The following is a 7,225-nucleotide window of genomic DNA, read 5'->3' as shown; positions in this document are numbered from 1 at the left end:
ATACAACCCCATGGTCTGGGTGTCATAGAATCATAGAAGATTAGGATTGGAAGAGACCTCAGGAGGTCATCTAGTCCAACCCCCTGCTCAAAGCAGGACCAACACCAACTAAATCATCCCAGCCAAGGCTTTGTCAAACTGGGCCTTAAAAACCTCTAAGGCTGGAGATTACACCACCTCCCTAGGTAACTCATTCCAGTGCTTCACCACCCTCCTAGTAAAATAATGTTTCCTAATATCCAACCTAGACCTCCCCCACTGCAACTTGAGACCATTGCTTCATGTTCTGTCATCTGCCGCTGCTGAGAACAACCTATCTCCATCATATTTGGAACCCCCCTCAAGTAGTTGAAGGCTTCTATCAAATCCCCCCTTACTCTTCTCTTCTGAAGACTAAATAACAGTAGTTCCCTCAAACTCTCCTCATAAGCCATGTGCCCCAGCCCCCTAATCATTTTTCTTTGCCCTCTGCTGGACTGTCTCCAATTTGTCCACATTCCTTCTGTAGTGGGGGGGACCAAAACTGGATGCAGTACTCCAGATGTGGCCTCACCAGTGCAAAATAGAGGGGAATAATCACTTCTCTAGATCTGCTGGCAATGTTCCTGCTAATGCAGTCCAATATGCCGTTAGCCTTCTTGGTAACAAGGGCACACTGCTGACTCATATCCAGTTTCTCATCCACTGTAATCCCCAGGTCCTTTTTTGCAGAACTGCTGCTTAACCAGTTGGTCTCCAGCCTGTAGCGGTTCATGGGGTTCTTCCGTTCTAAGTGCAGGTCTCTAACTGCCAGATGCTGGAACTGGACAACAGGGGATGGATCACTTAATAATTGCCTTGTTCTCTTCATTTCCTCTGAAGCATCTGGCATTAGCCACTAGCAGAAGACATGATACTGAGCTAAATGGACCAGTATGGCCAGACTTCTGTTCCTATATATTGTGATTCAAACGCTTCCTTCTTACATGTTCTAGTTAAATCATCTTAATACAGATTGATAATTTGGATCTACCATAGTTTACTGCTTAAAAGAATCTTGCTGGATGGCTATTTGATATTTCTAACTTAAGAGGATTAATGTTTTTGAAGGAAAACCTACTATAACCCATGCCACAGAAGCTTAAACAAACATAAAAACAAACTAACAAACCACAGGTCTTTCTCATTCAGTTGTAGAAACATTCAAGAGGAGATTAGCAATATCCATCTCATCCATCATTGAAAAAGTGAAGATGTTCATATGACTTTGTATAAATCAGAAAGATTTTTATTTACAGCCCACATTATATCTGAAAGTAAGGAGGCTGGCTGCCTAGTCCTTACTGAAGTTGTGAAAGTCTCTATGTTTTAGAAATGTCATACTGAACACAGAGGAAGGTTGTATTCTACAGAATGGTGTCATAGGGTAACATACTCAGCATTGTATTTACAAATATCCATTCTCTTCTCTTTACTTGTACTTTTGTTCTGCTGATAGAAGAGTTTAGGAGAGAACTTCTAGAGTGTATGTGCCCAAATTCAAGATTCATGTTAAATTAGGTTATTGGCCAGAAACACTCATTATTTAACCCAGTCTCTGAAACCTTGCAGTTAGGTCCGAGCTGGTTTATTATCTTTCCTAGTAGCATCCCTGAGCTCTGCTGAAATCAAATTGCTCCTTTCCTCAAGGCACAACAGCCACCGAAGGATTACTAGTTGATTTTGTTTGGGGAAGATTTAAAAGAGAGAGAATTTATACAGCATTGTAGCAATAACTGATTTGATGTTAAAATGATTCTAGACTTGAGATGCCATTTGTTATTTGGAACAGAGATGAGAATCTCTTCTTGTTATGGGAAACTTGCTGGACTCCTTTGATTTTCAAAAAACGGAAGAAACACACACTTGATAAAGAAATACTTGTAGCACTAAATGTTACTGTATGTCCCAGAGGAGTTGGCAGAAAGCGTTGTAAACCAAGGAAGCTAAATGAATACAAGATCTTTGTTTTAGACAGCTAGTCAGCTAAAAAAGTACATGAAAACTCCTCCTTTTTGGCAGTTTGCAAATTATGGGTCTGATTCTGCTACTCCTACCCATGTTGAGAAGTACCTTACTCCTCGGTTAATCCCAGTGAACTCAAAAGGACTATTTCCATAATAAGATACTACTCAATGGGTGAAATCCTTACGCCATTGAAGTAATAGCAACACTCCTATTGACTTTGATAGGGGCAAATTTGACACTGCATAACTAAGAGTGGAAGAATCTTGCCCTATATATTTTTTTTAGTATTTAAATTCATGAAATGTTATCATTTGTGTGTAAAATCAAAGGGAAATGCTGACACCATGTAAACTGTACAAGTCCACACTGATAGGACCTTTCTTGTACTTATTATGATGAAACAAGAGGGGCTTAATTGAGTGGTAAATAATGAAAATTTGGAATAACATGCAAATAGCCTTTGCTAAGAGAAGATACAAAATAGTATCAGAGTAACCACAAATGAAAGTGTCTGTTTAAATTATTCAATATGGAAATTAGTAGAGGTAAACTTTTATTATATTTTGACATAGAAACAAATCTGATTTTTTTGCCATAAAAGAAATCTTTGACTGTGGACTCTGTATAGTACAGAAGAGCACAAAATTCTTTTTTTTAAAGAATTGTTGTACATCTTAATTATAAATTAGAGCCACAGATCTGAAATGCAGGGTAAGAATCTTTAAAATGTTACAAATAATTGAAAAAGCTGAAGGCCCTATAGGACTTTCAGTTTCCCAAAAATCAAATGAAAAACAGGCTTTTTAAAAGAAGGCTGAATTCCTATAAACATGGGGATGTTCTCTGGAACAGTGGTTCTCAACCTTTTTTATCAGAGTCCCTCTGCCCCCAACATGCTTTAAAAATTCCACAGCCCACCTGTGCCAAAGCAACTATTTTTCTGCATATAAAAATCAGGGCCAGTATTAGGGAATAGCAAGCAGGGCCACAGGGGGCCCCCGCAAAGCTAATTGGTCAGGTTTTGTCTTCAGATGTGGGTGCCAGGGCTCAGGGCCCCAGGCTTCAGCACCACATAGAGCAACTTAAGCTTTCTGCCCAGGGCCCAAGCAAGTCTAATGCCAGACTTGCTTGATGGACCCCCTGAAACCTTATTGTGGCCCCCCAAGGGAGCCCAGGACCCTTGGCTGAGACCGCTGCTCTAGAAGGCAGTCCTGTGACTCCTCTGTCATTGACTGGTAACAAGATCTAATCAAATCTACATGAGCTTTTACAAAGATTTTATTGTTAATTATTGATTAATTCTGTTTTTGGAGATCTGGATGAATTTGTCTGAACATTGTTTAACACAATGTTCACAATGAGTCTCCACTACCATGAAAATGTGTTGGCTTTTATTATCTACAAATTCTGTTGCCAGTCATATTTTTACAGTTCAGAAAAAGGACTGAGTTCTCATATATTTACATTACAATTTCTAGCCTACTGTAATTTAAAAATTCTCCCTCTTCCTCTCTGCTCACCTTCATCTCTTTCTATACACATACACACATGCTTGAACATGCACAAGTATCATATCACCCATCAATTAAATATAATCACCTCCAAAATGTAACATACAGCCAGGCCTGCTGAGGGGGTGGGGGCTGTGGGGGGACAGGACAATTGCCCCAGGGCCAGGGCGATTTAAAAGGGCCCCGGGGCCCCCAGCCACAGCTGCCACCACCAGCGGCACAGCGAGCTAAGGCAGGCTTCCTGCTTGCCCTCGCTTCGCGCCACTCCTGGAAGTGGCTGGCAGCACATCCCTGTGGCCTCTGGGGAGTGGGTCTCCGTGTGCTGCCCTGCCCCAAACACCAACTCTTCAGCTCCCTTTGGCTCTTTGGGAACTGTGGCCAATGGAAGCTGCGGGGGTGGCGCCTGCATGCAGTAGTATGTGGAGACCCCCGGGGCCACCTGCCTAGACGCTGCTTCCAGAGGAGTGTACCAGTTGCTTTTGGGAGCCACCCGAGGTAAGTGCTGACCCCCTAATCCTGCACCCCAACCCCCTACCCCAGCCTAGAGCCTGCACCCTGTTCCCAAACTCCCTCCCACAGCCCGAACTCCCTCTCTCACCCAATCTCCCTCCCAGAGCCTGCACCCCTCGCCCTCTCCTGCAAGCAAACTCCCTCCCAGAGCCCACATCCTACAGCCCACACCCCCTCCCACACCCAAACTCCCTCCTAGAGCCCACACCCTGAACCCACACCCTCCCGCAGTCAAACTCCCTCCCAGAGCCTGGCCCCACACCTGCTCCTGCACCCAAACTCCATCCCAGAGCCCGCTCCCCCTCCTGTACCCCAACCCCCTGCCCCAGCCTGGTGAAAGTGAATGAGGGTGAGGGACAGCGAGCGACAGAGGAAGGGGGGATGGAGTGAGCAGGAAGCTGAGCCTCTGAGAAGGGCCAGGATAGGGGCATGGTCTCAGGGAAGGGAATGGGCAAGAGGTGGGGCAAGTGTCTTTTGGGTTTGCATGACTAAACAGTTGGAAACCCTACTGGATGGGCATGTGGAAGCCCTGGCCATGCCGGAAGAGCATGCCCAGCCAGTGTAGCCAGCAGCTCAGCAGGCGCAGCACCGCCCAAATGTCAAGCGGACGGCGTCTGCGCGGGCACAGCTTGTGCATGCATGGGGGACCCACTGACTGTTCTGCCCTGGGGCCCGGAATTGCTGTCGGCGGGGCTGGATACAGCTGTTGAACAATCCAAAGCACATAAGGCCCTGATCCTGCAATTAGCTGCATGCATTAGCTCCATACTCTTGCAAAGCTCCGATGAAAGCAATGGAGCTCTGTGTGAGGGTGGACATCTGCCTAGGTATGTATTGCATGATCAAGGCCTAAATTAGGACAGATTGGGAAGAAGAATATCACATGCAATTGAAACTGCAAGGGGAATTTCGGTAGATAGTTAAATTCTATCAAAACTGGAAATGGTCATTACAATAACTGAAAAATGCGCAAAATTCTCTTACATTTATTGGTTTAAGATTGTAATAGAAATCAAACACTACTAACTAATCTAACAAGAATGTAACAACAAAATCTATGGTACGTTAGTGATTGAACAGATTCTTAATTTCTTTTTTATTTTCTCAACCTTAGTAACACCTTCAAAGTCTGTGTGGAGGGGAGGAACTCCTTTGAAAAATGAGGGATTCAATTTGGCAGCACCATCTAAAAAGGACTCATGCTTTGAAGCATTTTCTCTGTAATCTTAATCACTGCTGTGCTTGCAGTATGATGAAAGCAAACCTCTGTCATCTCATTGTTTCTTATCTCACAGAGGCACAAAAGAAAGTGTTTAGCACAAAGCGTAAAAAAGGTACAGTGGGAGTCAGCTTTTGTTCAGGAACAAAACTGGCACTGCATCAGTGTGTAGTCAGCAGAATAAACTAGAAGGGGTTAATGAAATGCATGCCAAAAATAGAAAATAAGTTTAAAAGGAGTGTTTCGGTTATGAGGTTTTCTACTGGATGTGGGAAAATAGATATGGCGTTATTTTTATTAACTTACTCTGTTTTAATGTTAGACTTATTAAATAGAATATTCTCTTCCTTCAGGATTGAAACAATTCTAGATATTTTTACACCGTGTAACCTCCACAGACAGAAGAAATATTGTTTCAATAGTATTTTTTTTAAATTTAAAATAAAAATATCATTAAAAGTTTTCTTTTGAAATGCTTAAGTGCAACTTTCTCTAGTCTTTACTGAATGTTTCCAGATGCACTATGGTCATAGTTAGATTGTCAGTATGTACTGTTAAAGATACAAATGCAAGATCTATGGAACTTGTCCATCAGGATAAATAATAGCCCAGAGAAAGTGGCAAGAGAGGGAAACTATTTAAAGAAAAATCAAATAAAATTTATAGGTAAAATTCAGTACAAAGAGCCAAGAGCATCCTACAATAGGCATTTACTGTATTTATTATGGAGTTCACTATATGGAATATGTATTAAAAATTTCAAGACTGACTTTGTCCTAAAGATGAATTACGAAGGCAGAAAGTAATTAAATACTAATGATGCAAAACTGGATTAGGCTGTTTAAAATAAATCTCTCACTCTTCTTGCAGTATATACAGTTACATCTTCCATAACAGCTTTCTAGTGATCCACATGACATCCCAGCTGGTTACTAGAAGATGAATATAGATGTCACATGTATATTAGTTACACAGAAATTATTTTTTTCAGCCATGTGGCTATTTATTTCCATATAAAATATGGTAATGCACCCAACCAAACTATGAAACAATACCTTCAGTCAATACCTTGTAAGATGTGATCCAATGTCTACTGAGATAAATGAAAGTCTTTGCATCAACTAAAATGGGCAGTGGATTGGTTCCTGTACTTTTTGACTTACTCATGGAATATTGTTTTATTTTCAAAGTCCTTTTTGATTGCTATATGTGAAAATAAATAATGACTCATGTCATAACAGAAATATACATCTGCAAGAAGGGGACATTTTCTTTCTCATTCTTATACATCATGGATGAATGTAATAGAAATTCTATTCATTCGTAAGCTTATGCCAACTACACAGTTATGTTGAGAGATATGCATTGCAGTTGTGTGATGTACTCATTCTCACTTCCACTATTTGTTTACAAAAAGGCCTTCGGCGTGGCCCTTAAAAATTAATGTCAATGAAATGTGTATTTGTACTTGTAATTTTCTCTTTCAAAATTGAAATTTGAATTTGAATTTGAATATCACTGTATAGCTTTGTATTACCGTAGTGGAGAGTAACAATTGTATTTTATGCATCATTCTATGGATATAATATTTTGCAATCCACAAAGCAATATTGACTTATACTATCTCATATCTAAACAAACTCCAAGGAGACTGCAACTTTAGGAGGATCCTCTTCTAGAATTTCTTCTGCCTTGTTTCTTCTCTTGCCTTGAAACAAACAGGGGTCAAGCCCGAGCCTTCCAAGATCACTCAAAGAGAAAGACTGGCTAAATTCCCATTTAAATCAATAGAAGGACTGATTATCTCATGTTGGAGTTGGACTTACCATTTAGAGACTTTGTTGCCTCTTCATTACCTCTTGGCTTTTTCTTACCTCCTCCAGCTACCTAATAGACTAGCTAAGTCTTCCCTGTCAGCTACTTACCCCAGATTTCATCTTGGGTTGTTCAACAGCATTGATTGAAAATGCACAAAAGTTAATACTAATTCCATCTTGTG

Source organism: Dermochelys coriacea, chromosome 3, assembly GCF_009764565.3.
Source record: "Dermochelys coriacea isolate rDerCor1 chromosome 3, rDerCor1.pri.v4, whole genome shotgun sequence".
Lineage (NCBI taxonomy): Eukaryota > Metazoa > Chordata > Testudines > Dermochelyidae > Dermochelys > Dermochelys coriacea.
The sequence above is the reverse complement of the archived record's forward strand: the minus strand, read 5'-3'. Positions refer to the sequence as shown.